Source organism: Peromyscus californicus, unplaced genomic scaffold, assembly GCF_007827085.1.
Source record: "Peromyscus californicus insignis strain IS unplaced genomic scaffold, ASM782708v3 Scaffold_16__1_contigs__length_79575227, whole genome shotgun sequence".
Lineage (NCBI taxonomy): Eukaryota > Metazoa > Chordata > Mammalia > Rodentia > Cricetidae > Peromyscus > Peromyscus californicus.
The window spans coordinates 40,708,826-40,728,261 of record NW_026294458.1 but is presented as its reverse complement, the minus strand read 5'-3'; positions in this window follow the sequence as shown (position 1 = coordinate 40,728,261).

Sequence of the window (19,436 nt, the reverse complement as noted above, 5' to 3'; positions counted from 1 at the left end):
GTAAGAAGACTTTATTAATAAAGAATGATATGCAAATGTGTGACTTTTTAGGGGAAATACAAACACTGGTTCAATAAGCAAGAGAAACTGACAAGTGGTGATCTTGCCACCAGTGAGTTGTGACAGACAGGGCAGTAAGCGATGATTAGAATCCAGAATGAAGGCTGAGTAGAATCTACTGTCTTATGAGGAATAGTGACTGGTAGAGGGATGCAAACAGTTCTCTCAGAGAAAGGGCCTCAGGATATGCCCCTGACCTCCCTGTCTTCTCCCACTAGATCTTCCTTTGGCCAAACTCAAAATCAATCTGAAGACTTGAAAGCACTTTCAGAGTCTTCCACATAGATTAGCCTTTTGTAGAGAGAGGTGGCTGTGTAGAGCTATGTAAGAGGCCTCCTGCAGACTTTAATCATAATTTTAGTGGGTTCTTATCATACAAAGAAGCAGTAACTGAGTCATTTGTATTAAATATCAGGTACAAGTACTTCATTTGTTTAATCCCTCTACAATGACAGATGGCAGGTATGGTACCTCTGTCTTGCAGACATGGAAACCGAGGTTCAGAAACTTTCAATACCATAGTAAACATGGTAGTAAATGTCACATCCTGGTTTAAAACTCCCTTCTCTCCACAAGCATGTTCCTTGTATGCTCCATTGGGTTTAAAATGCTTGTCACTGTACTTAGTACATAACGAGATCTAGTGAATTGTAGCTAGGCAAGTGATGCCATTAATGACAAGAGTTTCTTCTTATGTAATCACCATGTACCATGTGCTGTGCCAAGTCCTCGTTAGGCATTTTGTCAGTAGATCTTTATCACCACCCATGTTTCCAAGAAAGAAACCTCCTGTCACTAGACTGATGCAGATCTTTGACCAAGGCTCTATAGTGGCCATGTAGATATGACTCTTGGATCTTACTCTGCAGGAAAAGCAGTCAGCACTCCCAAGGACTGCACTCTCAAATCTCATCACTGCCTATTCTCCTAGGTCACCCTTTCTTCCAGCTGTTTCAAGTCAGAAACTGAGAACAGGGCAAGCAAGCCAAGTCTTTTTCTAGGAGATGTGATATTCCTCTGATAGACAACTTCAGCTTGAGGACTCTTTCTTTCCTTCATTTGCTGTCTAATCTATATCATGGTCTGCAGTTTTCCAAAGACTTTCTCAACATCATCCTCATTTCTGCTTATTGACTTTCCCCTGAAAACTTTCTTGGAAGTTCAAGCCTGTGTTGATGTCTGCTTCCTGGTTGACTCCAACAGAGACCATAGCCATCTCACTGAAGTAATAGTATTAAATATAATATTATTTAGTTATTCAGCATTTGCGATGATGAGTTACTACAAGAGATAGAAAGTCAATCAAACATCCGTGCTAGAATCACTTGCAATCTAGCAACACATTTTTACATGAATAAAGGCAGGCTGTCTGCTGGTTAGCTGATCTATCCGAGAGAGAGACCTCCCTGAAAGGTCACACCATCCTTTGTGTTTTATCAGTGGGAATTCCATGCATGTTTCCTGGCAGTGTGTTTCTTTACAGACTTAGTTCTAAATCCAATATCAAACTGTGGTTTTTTGAATCCTAAGTGGAAATGGCTTGGCAAGAAAGAAAAAAAAACGAACCAGCTGTCTTTGTCCAACAGTTTAAAATATGTATTTTCCAAACATCCCATTCTTTCCACTGCTTTTTTTCCCCCAACAGAGACCCCTCCTTCCCACAAAATATGTTTGCACTCAGGAAGTCCCACTTGCCTCGGAAGCAGATAAAGGTAGCTGAACAACTATTGGTCTCTAGAGCATTCTTTTTATTTGTGCAATAAACTACTGTGGCTGTCCCAAAGCAGCAAAACTTTTCTCAAAGTTTTCAAATACAGTTACTTGACCAACTTTCTTTTAATGCACTCACAATGAATCCCAGGGTCTACATAAGACACAGAGTGAAGAGAGGGAGAAGAAAGGAGACTCTCATTCTCAGTCCGTTCGTTGTCAGTTCTGAAATAGATCTTGTTCAAGCTATCCAACAAATGGAGGCAATTCTAATTCTCTTCCACTTCCTTACTTTACAACAGTTGTGGACTTCTTATTTTTAAAGTATCCTGAAATACAAAACAGTCACTTCCTAAATATGCTTAAAGTCTAAAACAATTGTTTATTCCCTTTAGAGCAAGGATGAAGAGGATAAAAAACAGAATGTTTCATGGCTCCTAATTATGCAGTTAATTTACTAGGTAGTTGGAAGGGTTTCTCACCTTTAGTGTGTTTTTGAAAAAAATAACTTATCAAAAATAATAACTTATCAAACTATTATCTGAGAAGAATGAAGAGCCTCAAAATCTTTAAGATGTCCTCTTAGTTGGCAAGATGCCCTGGCTTTTTCTGAAAACAGTCAGTAAAACGTAGGCAAGAAGTTGATGGAGAAAGCCTACTTTTCTAGGGGTTCCTAAATTGCATGGCCAGATGTCTTTACTTACTACACTTTTGGCATCTAATGAATTCTAAAAATCTCAGCAGGAATTCTGACAGGGACCCAAACATCAATTCCAAGCCATATCTCCTCACTATCCCACAATGCCATGTCACATTTAACCTACAGGAGGCCGCCATCAGTTTTTTGTAAAACGCTATCTCAGAAAATCATGTTAGGACATACAGCAATTTGCCTATGGGTCATAATCCTCTCTACCTTATTATCCTGACCCCTCAAATAATTACCTGCATTTGAAAACAATCCATGATGGAAAATAAGAGAGTATCTGAGCCTTAGTAAGCAATCTAAAATAACTGTCTCTGATCATTTCCAACACTGGGATCAAGCCCAGGGCCTTGTGCATTCTAGGCAACCAGTCTAGTGCTGAGCTGCAGCCTCAGCTCCCGACCCATTTTTTAAACTTCACAAAGAGTCAAGGAAAGTCTATCTCTTCTCAGAAAATATTGTGTCCTTATCTATAAATTTACAAACTCTTATGGTGCCATCTCAATTTGCTTTAAATACTCTATTAACTTCTTTCAATGTGGTTGCCTAAAAATCAGAATATTTTCTCCTTTTCCCTAAAGAAAAGTGGGCAGCATGAGCTCAGTAGGAAGCCAGTTCTACTCCCTCTCTACAGGTAGTGAAAGCCGCATGCTCTAGGTAAATCAATAAACTTCATAAGGCAAGTTTTAAATGTTTTGATAACTGATTGTTAATTATTATAAGAGAAAGGTATCAAATTGTTGTGGATGTATCCTATAAAATGTAGCACATGAACATGTAAGCTGAACAATGTTTGCCCTTCCATTTCCAGAGTCAACATAACCAGAACTGTGAAGTGGTTACTTCTTCTCTGAGGACATTAGAGTCTTTAAAAACAAACAAATCTTTCTCTTCCATAGCTTCCACTCCTTCATGAAGCCTTGCTAGAAATTTCTCCTTCAGCTTGGGTCAAAAAAAAAAAAAAAGGTCATTTTCACAGCAGACAGCTGCCAGAAAAACATTAGTTGACGAGGATGGGCAAAAAAGGAGATTCCTCTAATGGATAGTTGAGTTGGGTGAATGGCATTTCAGGGCACTTCAATCAGAACTGTAGGACACAGTCTTGTTTTTAACAGGGTGGTTAAAACATTCAAAGATAGGCAGAACTGACCAGAATTTAAGGGGCCGTTTTGGAAGCAATTCTTACTCCATAAGTAACCCCAGCCACACCACCTATTTTGTTTCCTGGTCCCCACACTCAAGAGAAATGACAGAAGAAGAGGAAAGGGCTTAAGAAAAGTTTCCCATTCCAACTGTTTTTCTCATTATTCTGTGCGACAAGTCACAGTCCTCAGTAAAGATAAAAATACACGGAGTCTATTTTCACCTGAGAAGAATTGCATTCTGCAACTTAAATCTATCGTATGCTTTTCTGAGCACATCTGGTATTTTAACAGCTTGGACGGTAAAGGGTTTTTCACTCCCTCAAACAAAAACATAAGTGGCCACATCAGTCATCACCATTAAGGAGAATTTTCAGCATCTGAATAGTTCAGAAATGAAGATGCCCCAGAGCACTTCAGCCTGGTATTAAGCACAGACCAACAAAGACATAGTTCCTACCGTTTATAGATTTATTCCCTGCTTCATTTTGCCTGTGGTCTCTAGAGACTGAGCACTGGGTTTAGAGTCCCTAGAACTGTGCTAGAGTCCCAGTTAGCACTTACACTTTATAACGTCGAGCAACTTACTTTGGCTCTCCAAGTCTGAATTCTCCCAGGTATAAAATAGGAGTGTTTTTATGTCCCTAACTTAGACAAAAGGGGCTTTGTGAGGCTCAAAAGAGAAAATGGGTAGGAAATCGTTTAATAAATTGTAAATTGCAATGTAAGAGGTTATATTGGATGGATTAGCTGTCAGTAGGGTTGCTTTGATGATTCCTGCCTGAGTTCCACTCACCACACTGACATTTGGGTGGTCCTGTTCTGACCATCATCCCGTCCTCACACAGACCTTCCCTTGCCACAATCCTGCACTGCATGGGATGAGAACAAACTGAAGCTATATCAAATCTGTGCCTGCTTAGTTTCTGACAGATCTCCTGCTAATTAACATTCCAGAGTTGTTCTCAGTGATAAAAAAAAAAAAAAACACCAGGTGAGATGTCATAATTGCCTTGATTTAGATGCTTAAAATATAAGGAATTATCTATTCCATGTATTTTCTTACATTAGTTTTGGAGAGCCCAAATCCAATGATATGGCAAAGGTTTAGTATTTCATAAGAACGGACATAAATATTAATGCTCTCAGCTCGAGTTCTAGAAAGATGTGTAAGATGTTTGCTCCTTGGGTTTCAGTAAAGATATTTTATGCTTCCTACTAAATCATTTCAAATTCTGTTCTATGCCAGTGGTGTACATTATATACCCTGCCAGTCAATAACTAGATGGCAGTGGCACTCGTCCAGATTCTCATTTTTACATAAATGGCTTTAAAACACGTTCTCTATATTACATTCTAATCTCACCCTGGCCCAGCAAAATATACATGATTCAGTATAATGCAAATAATATTATGTTGAGAAAAAGTTACCAAGGAGTCAAAATGGTGTTATAAAGACTTACTATAAAATCCATATGCTCACTCTGAAAATATTCCAAATAAGCACTAGAAACTGACAGTTTGATGTGGTACTGAAAAGGTCAGATCAAGCAGCAGGGAGGCTCATGAAACCAAAACATATGCAAGAGACACCGCTGGAAAGTGTCATGACTCCACCAGAGAAGTCCGTACAGCAGAAAGTCAAACTTTCTATCCTCAAATGCAATATACCTCTGTCCGTATCAGAGACACATGTTTGCTAGAAATGTCAGGAAATAGAAATTGTGTATTGTTCTAATCTAAGTCAATGAAATTTTTAGCTAAAAAAATATCTTCCTTACAATCCAATCAGAAAGCATGAAAACTTAGATTTTAAATGTGCAAATAGGCCGATATGCTCTGTATTCATCTGGCATCTAATTTGGCTTCTCCAGTGAGATTTCTCAGTGCATAGGAATTTGAGTTCACTTTGTATAGCCTGCTTCTGGTCTATGGAATGATGTAGCAGGCATGCTTGTTGGTTTATGTTTTCCCACAGTGTTTTTGCAGGGTGTTGCTTTTAAATATATTTTGTTCTATTAACTCTAGTGTCAAATATACATTCCTTTACAGGGGACATGAAGGAATTGGCAAGGCCTTACAAATTTTTTTTTTTTTTTTTTTTTGGTTTTTCGAGACAGGGTTTCTCTGTGTAGCTTTGCGCCTTTCCTGGAACTCGCTTTGGAGACCAGGCTGGCCTCGAACTCACAGAGATCCGCCTGGCTCTGCCTCCCGAGTGCTGGGATTAAAGGCGTGCGCCACCACCGCCCGGCTACAAATTTTTAAGTGTATAACTTATAATAGAACACTATCCTTATACTCTGCCACATCCCCATGTGCCAGTTGGAGAAGTTGAGGCAGAGAGGAAGAACTTTGATTCAGAGTTTTCAGGGACTGAATCCAGCAACAGAGCACTTGCTCCCAGATTCTTTTTCCTAGAATCATTTTCTGGAGCTGCCTTAGAAGACCTTGCTCTGGGTATGATCAGCTCTGACAATAAACTAACTGCTTTTAAAAAGAAGATATTGACTGCTGGAACCCCTTCTAATTGGCCTGTGTGAAATCAAAAGCCAAGAGGATGAAATAACCTCAGCTTGGACTGCATGACAATTCTGACAGTAAGACTCTGAAGCACAAACATTCAACTGCCTGGCAGAAAAAAATGTGTGTGTGTGTGTGTGTGTGTGTGTGTGTGTGTGTGTGTGTGTATGCATATGTATCATATATAAAAGGCACGTCTCTTAATCTAATTCAAACCAAAATTTTATATATGTGTCCATATATATGTATATTTTACACACACACACACACACACACACACACACACACACACACACACACACACACATAGGCATGTTTCTTAATCCAATTCAAACTAAAGTAAACAATAATAGACAATAATAGATCTGTGGGATGCCTCTAGGCTGGTCTGGAGGAAGCAAATTGCTAAACCGTGGTGTGCGGTAATAGTGCTGAAGCCTTCATCTTGCACTGGGCAAAGAACCCCAGAAAACCTACTTTTCCCCTCGCGTCTACTTATCCCATCAGGAAAGTAGCTGCCTGGCTGATCCCCAAGTGGGGGCGACTGCCTCCTGAACAGCATCAGAGGGACATAGCAAAGAACAACCACACTCTCTTTAAAAGAGAGCAAATAACAGCTAAATATTGAGTCGGACACTTTCTACATTAAAAAGGAGTGCGCCAGAAACAAAGGGCTACAGAAATCAAGTCAAAATGGGACTTGAGCCTTTCTCAGCCCCAGAGAAAGAAGTTGGGGGAGAGAGAGAGGAGGGATATTGAATTTTGGGGATTCTGTTTTGTGGATACTGTTAAAGACATTTAGGTTTGGATTCAAAAGTTACTGATTTTCACAGTAACATTGGTAACAATGCACGTTCAGGAACTGGTGGGTTTTATTCCAAAATTGAGAGGCCATTTCTGTCTCAAAAATTATATTGGGGGATAAGTATATGCTTCATTTGATATAGTGCTGCCTCCCATGCACAAAACTGAGTTAGACCCGTAGCACCATGCTCACACAGTGTGATGCTGAACCTCCGTGCTCAGAGGGGAGAAGCAGGAGGACCAGATAGGGTCATTCTCAGCTACGTTGTGAGTTCAGGGCCAGTCAAAGACACATGAGAATCTGTAGACAGATAGAGTCATAAACAGTGGTGTCACAGAGACAGTTGCATGTGTGTAAGAACAATAACAAGAGAAATTAAAAACAGTCCAAAGTTACTAGTCTAGATACCACCTCTTTCTTTCAGTAGTGTTTATTACAGCATGTATAATTTTATATTTACCTTGTACTCTATCTCATAACAAGTTCTGCATTTGAGAATTCATTTTGAAAATAGCAGAATATTTTTTTGATCATTGAATTAGTAGCAAACTGAGCCATGCACAGCAGATATAACATAGCCCTAAGGACCTAAATCTAACTTGAAGCCCTTCAAAGAAATCATTTGGTCGTGTGTACACTGGTATTCTATAGATTACAAACACATCATTCTAGAGGAGAAAACTATTTGGAAAGACTATATAAGCTTATAAGTTTCTGGAAATTACTTCTTAAAATCCCTCAGAGGAAAATGAAACTGGGCCCATGGAACAGATTCTAAACTTCAGCATGATAGTGGCAAATAAAAAAATAAATCTATTAGCAAGTTGCTAATGACTTTTAAAAATATGCTGCAGGATCTTGCTCTTCTGTTGAAAACATGTTCCAACTCTTTCTCACTAACTTCAAAAGAAAAACCAAATTTCACGTCATGTAACTTGCTCTCTTAATTATTAGAAATCACACGCAGAAGGTTCTTTATCTCTTGGATTTTCTTTTCTTTTCTTTCTTTCTTTTTTTTTTACTTTTTTGTCCCTTAAGATATTCCTGAGTTGTGTATGGGAAATGTGTGTGTGTGTGTGTGTGTGTGTGTGTGTGTGTGTGTGTGTGTGTGCATGCACAAACTATCAACCCTCGGGAATATAATGGAAGCATGAATAGATGCTTTTGTTCTGTCATTTTAAGAGGACATAAATTAGTATACACAACTGCCTGCAATGAAATCCTCACTGTTGAAATTATTGTGATATTTCAATAGGAAAAATTCTGCAAATTTTCAGTGGTTATAGTGAATGTGACTCAAACAATGCCAGCCAGCAATGCTTTCTTCTTGCAGAGTGTACAGAATGTGAGAGAATAAGCCAATATATAAGAATATGCCAGCTCATGGATCTTTCTTTACCCAAAGAAGATTCCATTTGGTAACTGTTCCATTGTGACAAATAAATCTGGATCTTAAATTCTCATATTCTAGGCGAGGTGAAAAGCAAATGCATGGCTATGGTGCCTGAGAATCTACTGAGGCAGATGCAGATGCCTGGGGTATCTGTTCTGTTTTTCCAGGCATCTTTGTTTACCTGCCACCTTCTATTAACTTTTACCAAAGAAATTATGTGTAAACAAAATCAAAAGAAGAATTTCTGGATTGACATAAAAGTATATTTAAAGCCATTGGTACATTTTCCCGAGTATTGTTTGAAAAATTACAGTAGGCTAGGCTTATTGCTCAATGATATTGTGTATGTACAAAGCCCTAGATTTGATTCCCTGCACAACCAAAAAAATAATAAAATTATACTAACTTATAGTTTTAAAAAATCCAACCTCCACCGTACTTCAACATTGCCTTCTGGAAGTTTCTGATTACTTGGTATGTGAAATATTACATCTCTTGCTGGGCTGGGTTGTGAACTGATTCTAATTACTTGGATCATGTCCTGTGGCAGAAGTAAGGACAGTTACTGAAATAATGCTATCTTCAAAAACCTGTATGCTGTCCTCAAACAGCAACAGGACTAGGATTTGATGTGTGGAGTGAACCACATCTTTGGGCCCAGAGAATTCAAGGATTTGTCAGGACATTAACCTAGAAATTAACCACTGCTAGTATCAGGATCCACCTAGCTTGCTTTCTACTTAGGACCCGTTCTGTATGAAGTCCTGAACAGCTCACTTTTCCTTCTGGTTATAGGAGATAAAACTTTCTTTGTATGTTGTCAAGTGAGCACTTTGACTTCCACACTTCTCATTAAATAGTGATTAAACACCTTTTAGCCATTCTTTGTATTTCTCCAGTACATTTCTGGCAGCTAGCAAAAACAGTATAACTCTACTGGCAGGATGATTCCTGCTTCTGTAGAATTTCTCCACACACAAGAATTCCTGCTTCAGCTAAGCAAGGTTCATATGGGCTCACAGAGACTGAAGCGCCAAGCATTAGGCCTGCAGAGCCCTGCCATGTCCTCTGCATATATGTTGTGGCTGTGAGCTTGGTGCTTTTGTAGGACTCCTGACAATGAGAGCTGGTGTTTCTCCGACTCTTTTGCCTGTTCTTGGGACTCTCTTCTTCCTATTGGGTTGCCTTGTCCAGCCTCGATATGACAGCTTTTGCCCTGTTTATTGTATCTTGTTTGGTTATGTTCACTTGTTGTCTCTTGGAGGCCTACTCCTTTCTGAAGGAAAATGGAGGAGGAATGTATCTGGAGGAGTGGGGAGCTGGGAGGAGTGGAGGGGGGCAAACTGTGCTCAGGATGTGTTGTATGAGAGAAGAATCTATTTCAACAACAAAAAAGAATTACTACTTCTATAGAAGCTCTCTATACATCAGATACTGCTTGATGATGCACTGGTGTCCCCTCCCACTTCACTACTTTAGAAAGGAGCAACCAGAACCCCACCTGCCACCAATGATGAAGGTCTCTCTCTAGCCAGTAGTTTATCTAGCTCCACAATTCCATTTTAAAGTTCCATTTCTTAGATAGCTCTAACTGGTATTTAAACAGAGTTTTGGTCCCGCAAAAAGTGATAAAGCTAAAATGATCCTTCAGAAGTTTCAGAGAGGCAAGATCTTTGAACACTTTTATATATCAGTTATGTGATGTAAGCTGGCTCAAAGGAAAAAGCACACTCTTGAACAAAGTAGCACCCTTTGTCCAAGTAATCTGCAGAGAACTGCCATGTTGAGGTTATCTTCAGCAATGTTTATCATGAATGAAGAAACAGGTGCCTCAGACCTGAAGGGACCATCTGGAGGAGATCACAGCATCTATTACACACTTCAACAATAAGTAGTTTGAATATTATTTCATAAAGTGTTGGGAGAATATGATTATTAAAGTCAAAGTAAGACAGCAAATGACATAATAAATAGAGAAAGGATATGCTCACTATCCTCAAACAAGCCATTTAAAGATTAAAGTTATCAAGAAAGATGTTCCTAAAAGCAGAGTAATAAACAGATGGGACAATATTTTTAGTTGTAGTACTCTTGGAGGAAATAATATCATATAGTCATTAGTAAATAAAAAATATGGAGTGACTACACAAAGTCTTTGGCTAAGGACCTAAGAGCTAAGCTTGCTCATACACAAAATGTGTCTTGTCAACTGCATAGACTCCACACTGAATCTCTCTCCACCTTTCAGTTGATTTGCTGTTGTATGAGCTACTTTCTGTTACTATGAGAAATGCTGACCAAAAACAACTGGAAGAACAAAAGTGTTTATTTCACCTCACACTTCCAGGTAACAGTCCATCTTTGATGGAAGTCAGGGCTGGAACTTGAGGCAAGAATCTGGTGTCAGGAACCAAAGCAGAGACCGTGGGGGAACACTACTTGGTGGTTTATTCTTCAGGGCTCTCTATACTGTATTTTTTGTGGGTTTTTTGTTTTAATCAAGAACCACTTAACCAACGGTTCTACCACCCACAGTTAGGATGTACCCTTACACACCAATCATTAATCAAGAAAAATGCACCACAGACTTACTATAGGACAATCTATGGAAACATTTTTCTCATTTGAAGTTCCCTCTTCTCAGATGACTCTAGATTGTATCAAGTTGACCAAAAACTAGCCAACAGAACTGTCTACAAAATTTACCTGTGTGAATCTTCACCTACCTATCTTCCAAGATAGCTCTTCATGCTCAGCCCTCATAGTCAGGGAACCCTTCTGAAGGTGGAAGGTCACCGTCTTCAAACTGATACCATTTTATGCAGTCCCCCAAACTCCCTTTGGTTATCTGTTTTAACTGGGAAAAGTTAGTAAAGAAAATGTACTAAAACTTCTTCAAATCCTGTTCTGTTCCTTCAAACTGAGTTAGTAACCAACACAACTTGTTATAGGAAGCATGAATGTTTATGGTTGAGGTAATCCTGCCCTGTGACCTAGGTTTTTTTTCTTCTTCATTCAGTTTTCCATAAAAACTATTCTAGTCCCAGACTGCTGAGAATTGCCATCCCCACTACCCTTTCTACCATGCCAAAGGAAATACTTCATGTAATAATGGAAAAAAATTGTGCCTTTTCAAATAAAGAGCCAAATTAGGAAGTTTATGAACTTTAATATAGTCATAAAGTCATGCTATAGAAGTATGTAAAGTCATAAATATAAATATTTTACTAACCATCCAGAGCCAACTGTTACTTTTTGTTGTTATTTTAGTTTCGGTTTTGGTTTTTTAAGACAGGGTTTCTCTGTGTGGTCCTGGTTGTCTTGGAATTTGCTCTGTAGACCAAACTGGTCTCGAATTTAGAGATCTGTCTGCCTCTGCCTCCTGAGTGCTGGGGTTAAAAGCAAATGCCACCATACCTCCAACTGTCATTTGTAAGGGAAACGGCAATATGGTCCAATATGATCTTTGGATTTCAGCAAGCCTAGGTTCAAATTCTGGCTCCAAAAGCTAGTAGCCTTGTTTTCATGGGAAAATATTTAACTTATCTAAACATCAAGTTGTTTCTTCCATTAGTGTGTCTACATACAGACATGTGTGTATACACACACACACACACACACACACACACACACACACACAAACACAGAGGCTACTTCATTTTGTAGCTGAATTTTTCCTGTGTCCCACCCGGTCAGCAGCCACTCAGACCTAAGAGGTTTATATTAATTAAACACACAGAGGTTTATATTAATTAAAACTGCTCGGCTATTAGCTCAGACTAACCAATGACTAGCTCTTACACTTAAACTCAGCCCATTTCTATTAATCTATATGTTGCCACATTTTCCATGGCTTTTCCTGTGTGCCATTACATGCTGTTCCCTGGATGGTGGGCTGGTGTCTCCTGGCTCAGCCTTCCTCTTCCCAGAATTCTCTTCTCTGTTTATCCCACCTATACTATACTATACTTCCTGCCTGGCTACTGGCCAATCAGCATTTTATTTATCAACCAATCAGAGAAACACATTCACAGCATACAGAGCAACATCACCCATCATCATAGCATTGAAATAAGATTTGCTTTTGTGATACTATCAGCAAATAATGCTGTATTGTCCACTGAGAAAGTCTAAATAATCAATGTCTGTACTAATTGACATTTTAAGTGTAATAATACATATTTGCACTAATACATTAATCTCTTTCCCAGTGTTCTGGGACAGTGAAGATGTAGCCTAACAGAAGCAAGGGTTGGTTGTTTTCTCAGTGTTTTGAATTGTGGCCCTCCAGAGGACCAGCAACTCAACTGTGCTTGTTTAATGTGGTTTGTTCTGCACCATATGCGTGTGGGCTTTTAATAAATGCTATTTGATGATGATGATGAGTTCCTGGAGACGGAGCTGTGTTCAGCAGAGTCACTACATTATGCTTGGCCTAGCTTTCCACTACTCAACTCCAGGAATGCTCTTGTGAGCGGTACAGAAACTTCTGAAATTTCCATTTGAGGTGAATACCCCTGCCAGCAAGCCTCTCGAAGGGAGCCATTAACCCTCACCTTTTTTTTTTTCTTATGACTCCTTCCAAACTGACCCTCAGAAGGACTTTCTCAGCAGGCTACTCTGGAGCTCTTGGCAACATTCCAAGGCAGGGCTATCTAACATGCTTGCTGAGAAAGCTGGAGAACAGCCACTGAGCTCAGCAGGCCCACTCTGGAAGTCCAGCTATGGAGAACAGTGCATTGCACCTCTACCACATGTAAAGGCAAAACCGAGAACTGGCTGTCTATGGTCCCTAATTGGTACAAAAGGAGATCTGTGCTCTAGAGACTCACGGTTTCAATATTATGGAGATGTTTCCATTAAAAACAATGAAACCTCTATCCTGAAAACTAGCATCAAAACCAGGCTTTCCCTCCTCATACCTCAAATTATAGTAACTGGGTGGTATAAAGGGATTTTTCTCCCTTTTTCCTGCATTGTCTTATTTTCCTACTCCAATCTGGGCTTTCAACTGAGTTTTATCTTGACGCATTCTCCCACTGCCATAAAACTATCTTTTCCAACTGTCCCTGGATTAAAAGTCCCTTTGTTTTCATTGTGCCTCTGTCCCCAGTTTCTTTAAGTATAAAGTAACCCTCCTTGGATGAAATCGCTCTCTGACAAAGCTTCCACCCTCTCCTACCAGGATTGTTGTTGGAAAAGGCCTGGAGAGCCTGGTACAAGCTTTGAGAGCAGGATGTTCTGGGCGATGTGCTGTACATGAACAATGCTGCCTTTCAGACTACCTGGGTTCTCCAAACACAGATATCTGTGATCTTCTGCCAGGCCAAGAGAGGATCTGGTGTTTAATAGTGATGACCTGGGCTTTCAGCAGGGCTGTGGGCTTTGTAGACAGTCTGTCTATGCAGGCTGGGACCTGGTTTCCAAGGTTCCTCAGACTGTTGCCTAAAGTAGCTGAGAAGAGTGAACAGAGAGTCAAGAGTTCAGAAAGACATCATCTAGAGACAGAATGGACACAGGAAAAAGCCTGGAACAGTTGTGACTCTCCTCTGAAAACAAGACCCTATGCTCAACACTGCAAGCATTGGTCTTACCTTGTTGTTCCTGAGGCTACGTGTTTACGGTTACAATCTAAACCTCACTCTGTTCTTTGACTCATCTGTTCAAATTTTATAGCCAGTCGATCAATCATTTCATCAAGTTTTAAAATTCATCCATAGAGACTTTGAAACAATATTCCAGATTTTTTTCTTTTCTTTCTTTTCCTTTTTTTTCTTCATTGTGAACAAATCTGTTGTTACTGGCAGTGTGTGTAAGAACTAGTCCTGATGACCTCTCTGTGAACTCACCAAAAAGTCAAAATTTGCAATGTCTTGTTCAGTGTAAAACTGACCTTTGACCTTCAGAGCTTTGTTGTGGTAGCCTTTCCCGGGAAATCAAAGAGACTGGTCCTTTCCCAAGTCCCCCAAAGCGGTTCTGTCCTCAGAATCCCTCAGGGGCCTCTGTGTGGGAATCTTTGAATTTAAGGGTGCAAACACAGGTTCACAGTGGTATCCAGGCACTGAGATCTAAATCACAAATCTCTCCTGGGTGACATGAAGTTGCAAAGGAGAGAAAGCTCAGCAGCCTCTTTTGAGACAAGAAATGGCAAAGCCATACAAAGAGGAGGCAGAGGTCCCAGGGAACAGCCACATCCATCCTCTGCTCTGTTCCAGGGTGCCCTGCTTCTTTAGTGAAGTCCCTTCCATTGTTCTTACTGGCTCTTCTCGTGTAGAGAGCAAATACTTTCTCTGCCAATGACAATGGAATCTCTTACACCTCGGCTAAGAACGTTCTGGAGACTGGATTCTGTTCCGGTTTTCTTGGATGCCCTTTCTAGTGGCCCTATTCTCTCTGCGTGTCAGTTCTGAGTCCTCCCTGAAGAAGTTAGGTACTGCTGTTCTACACCTCACTCAGATGTTGACATAACTTTTATCACTAGCAGTTACGCTTGTCAAAAGCAGTTATGTGTGCTATCAAATGCCCAACGCCCAGCAGATCATCTTTACGATGCACATCAGAGAGATGCTCAATTTGTAGATTTATTCATCCACATCCTTCTCTGCTTGCTTGCCAGCCCATGGGGCCACTTCTCTCCCTTAAAACCACATGCCTCTGTGAGGGCCAGGATCAGTCAGTATTTATTGGATGAGAACCAATTATGTGCCAAAACTGTACATGAGAAACAAAATATAAATCATGAGCAGAACTGGAAAGGAACGTGCAACTTTAGCCTAAAAATTTCAGTGTCTCAGTCAACAAAATTGAGAACCAGAGAAATGATTTCTCAAGTCATCTACAATGTTGTGGTAAGGGTAGAAGAAAGCAGTTCTTATCGGGGATTACTGGGCTTCTGCGTGTTCATGAGGTTTCCAGTTTAGCTGCATGACAACTTAGATTATATAATACCACATTTCAAAAGCATTCTGTAGGAACTAATACTGTCCCCTGAATTTAAAATTACTGTTTGAAAACATCGACTGATGCATTGCCTTAATAAGATTTTATGCAGCACACACACACACACACACACACACACACACACACACACACACACACACACACCTCTAAAGGGAAAGCTAATGCATTATTTAATTCTTTCCATTTCTTAAACACTCACTGACCTCACAGGTGATAGAACATCTCTCTATCATCAACCCTGCAGGAGTTATACGGTAACAGAAAAGTTAGGGATGATCCCAGAGAACACAGAACTACATGTTTCAAGAGGCTGTAAGGGGAAAGAAGCCTGGGAAACCTTATGTGAGAAATGTAATGTGTGTAGCCTTTTCTGACTAGTAACAATTTTTGTAAGTTAGGCTTGGGAAAGCATGTTGCTTTGTTCAAATCTCTTTTCTGGGCTAATCCAGTCATTACTAAACATGTGACTCAGACATAGCCCAGAGTCCCCCAATTTGTATTTGTGTATCACGTGCATATTGTACATGTGTGTGAATCATTTCATTCATCCAGCTTAGTGAGACTCACAAGACTAACTCCAATGTCCAGAACAAAGAGGTGTGAGAGGTTCAGAACCTCTGCTCACTCTTCTTGCTGAGCCCTTACATTTACCTTTATCTCAAGGTTCCATCTTTCGGTGGGACTAGATCCCAAGTTTGGGGAAGAAAATATGAAAAGTAGCCCTTCTTCAAATGGTTCTGTCAGTACTTAGTTTGGGGTGTAGTTTATTCTTGCTTCTGCTATTTAGTGCCACTTTTTCAGTTCCTTCATCTCCTGCTGGGCAGAATCTTAGCTTCTCTGACTAGTTTTGTTTTGTGTAATAAAATACTATGTAGTCCCTTGGGAGCTGCAAGGTTTCCTAGTTCCCAACCAAAATGTGTATAGCTACAATTCCTTGCTAATTTTAACCCAGATACCCAGTTGTTCTTCATCAACTTGACCTGTGCTTCTCAATAGAGTAATGCTTGGGCCTTTATGATTTTCCTATCAAATCTACTCTTGGTATTTGAAAAGAGGTTCATTTTGACAGAGTACATACATATGGGTGGAGTCTTAAAGAACAGCTGACTGTTCATTTATTTCTCAATGATAGCCATTCTGGTTGGGGAGGAAACTCTTTTTCTTCCATTGGATTACCTGCCCAGCCTTGATATGAGGGTTTTTAACCTTGTCTTATTGCAGAGGCTCTCACCCTGTGGCTCCATGACCCCTTTGGGTCCAACAACCCTTTCACGGGGTCACCTAAAACCATCTACATATCAGATATTTACATTATGATTCATAACAGTACCAAATTTACAGTTACGAAGTAGCAACAAAAATGATTTTAGGGGTGGGGGTCACCACCACCTGAGCACCTGTATTAAGGGATCACAACGCTGCAAAGGTTGAGAACCACTGTCTTGTTGTATCTTATTTTGTTGCATTTGGTTGCTGTCTCTTGAAGGCCTGTTCTTTTCTGAAGGGAAGCAAGGGAGGAGTCTGGGGGAGAGGGGAGGTGAGAGGTTGGAGGAGTAAAGGGAGGGGAAACTGTAGTCAGGGTGTATTGCATGAAAGAAGAATCTGTTTTCAATTTTTAAAAAATGAGCTGAGTTGATGTCCGTGACTCACGATAACATCAAAGGCAATGCTGATACAAGAGGTCTGGGCTGTCACCTGGGGCCATGCTGGTATCTGAGGGCCACACTACTGTAGCTAGAGTTTTCCTGCCTGGCCCACAGTCAGGACAAATCTCTCTCACCTGCCAGTCCCACAGCCTCTCAGACCCGACCAAGTAAACACAGAGACTTATATTGGTTACAAACTGTATGACCGTGGCAGGCTTCTTGCTAACTGTTCTTATAGCTTAAATTAATCCATTTCTATAAATCTATACCTTGCCACGTAGCTCGTGGCTTACCGGCATCTTCACATGCTGTTTGTCATCGTGGCGGCTGGCAGTGTCTCTCTGACTCAGCCTTCCACTTCCCAGCTTTATTCTCCTCCTTGTCCCACCTATACTTCCTGCCTAGCCAATGGCCAATCAGTGTTTTATTTATTGACCAATCAGCAACACATTTGCCATACAGAACATCCCACAGAACACTACCTCGGGGACCATGCTGATCTGAGTGACCTACAATGTTCCCCAGGGCAGTGATGACATCAGAGCCTGGGCTGCTGTCTGGGACAGTGTCTGGGTTCATGGTCCTATCACAGTTGAGGTCTGTAATGTCCGTGGCCCATGATGCCACCCAAAGCCACATGGATGCCCAGGGTCTAGGCAGCAATCTGTGGCAATGTTGGTGTCCAAGGGCTGTGCAACCACTGGGGCCATGATGCTGTCTGGGCCGGGGCTGCTGCTGAGGATCATGTCTGGGTTCATGGACCTAGTGTAGTCACTGTCTGTGTTGATGTCCCTGGTTCCTGATACCATGGAAGGCAACTCTGATGCCAGGAGTCTGGGCCACCATCTGTAGCCATGTTGGTGTCCAAGGGCCTCACAACCATGGGGGTCAAGCCAATCTGAGTGGCTCACACAACCACATGAGGCATGGCTCAGGCTGCTGCCATGGGCTATGTCTGGGTCCGTGGCCCAACAGCAGCCAGGGTCTGGGCTGATGCCCATGGCTCATGTTGCCACAGGGGTCATAGGAACCATGCCTGTTGTGTTGAAATCCAAGGGCCGTGCTGAGCCAGCCCTGTCTCTCACTGGTCCCAGGATAGCTGGCCCTGGCCCTCGCTGGACACTAGAGCAGAAAAGCTGGCACCATCCCACTCCCCGACCCCTTACCCATGGGAGAGCTGACCCCAGCACTCGGCATCCATGGCATTGGCCTAGGAGATCTGGCTCTGACCCTCACCTGAGGGAAAGGTCCCAATAGCAAGGACCAACCAGCTCAACTACCACTGTGACCCACATCCTGGGCCTTGGGTTGGCCCACCCTAATAGCTGCCCCAACCATGACCTGCTGGAGTGCGCAAAGGGACTGACTGGTCCTGCAAAACAATAACTGCAGAATCTCCATGACTCAGGGCAATAATAGGATGTCTGAGAGGAGTTTTGATAAGGGCCCAGCCCAGTGATTATAGTGTACTAGAAACCAGAGGCCTTGAACCAGACCCATGACTCATTGTAATGAACTTTTTGTGGGTGGAGGTGATTGGACAAAAGGGGTATACTACCTACTGGACACACCACAGCTCTCAATGCCATTGGGATGAAGGAAGAGGTGTTGAAAAGATGGAGAAGTGAGGTGGTTTTTTTTTTTTTTTTTGGTTGTTTTGTTTTTGGGTGAGGGGTGGATATGGAAGGACTGGGAGGTGAGTGGGATTGGAGTGCATGATGGGAAATTTCCAAAAAATCAATAAAGAATTATGTTTAAAATTAAAAAATAAAATAAAAACCAAATAAAAGTTTTAAAAAGCTGAGAATAATGTAAGAGATGTCTCCAATAGTTATTTAAAAAGACGTAAGAAAATAGACAAGCTGAGAAACAGAAAGGGGAATATTGGGTCCAAAAGAGTATGAGCAAGAGGGTGAGAAATGGAGTAGAGAGAGGATTGTGTAGCAATGAGGATTGCCTGCAACTAAGTATGGAGACAAATGCAGTAAAGAAACCTGTTCTTTGTATGCCACTGGAAAATACAAATTAAAAGTAATAATTTTAAGAAGAATAGCAGGCTGTGGGTAAATGCTCTAAGACCACTACCGGGATTGAAAGTAATTTACCTGCCTTTCAAATTAATATATTTTATAGCATGTTGAATTTCTGTCAGAAAAAAATAAATGTCATTAAAACTAACTGACCTAAGGAATTTGATCTAAGAATATCCTTCTACATGTTTAGCTTTGGGTCAGTGAACATGCAGAACTATTTCTTGCATTCAACTCCAGAATCTCACTCATGGTGCTAGACCAGCGATAGTATTTATTCATCAATTAAAGATTAAAATGCCTTCATGTACTCATACAGGTTTTTGATGTACTGAAGAAGACTTACCTAGACTAAAATTTTGATCACTTAATTTTCTTCAACAAGAATTGATGAGGGCACTAAGTTATGTTATCAGTTGACAGAATCTTTGTTTGGTTTGAAAAGAGGTGTCTCACTCTTTGGG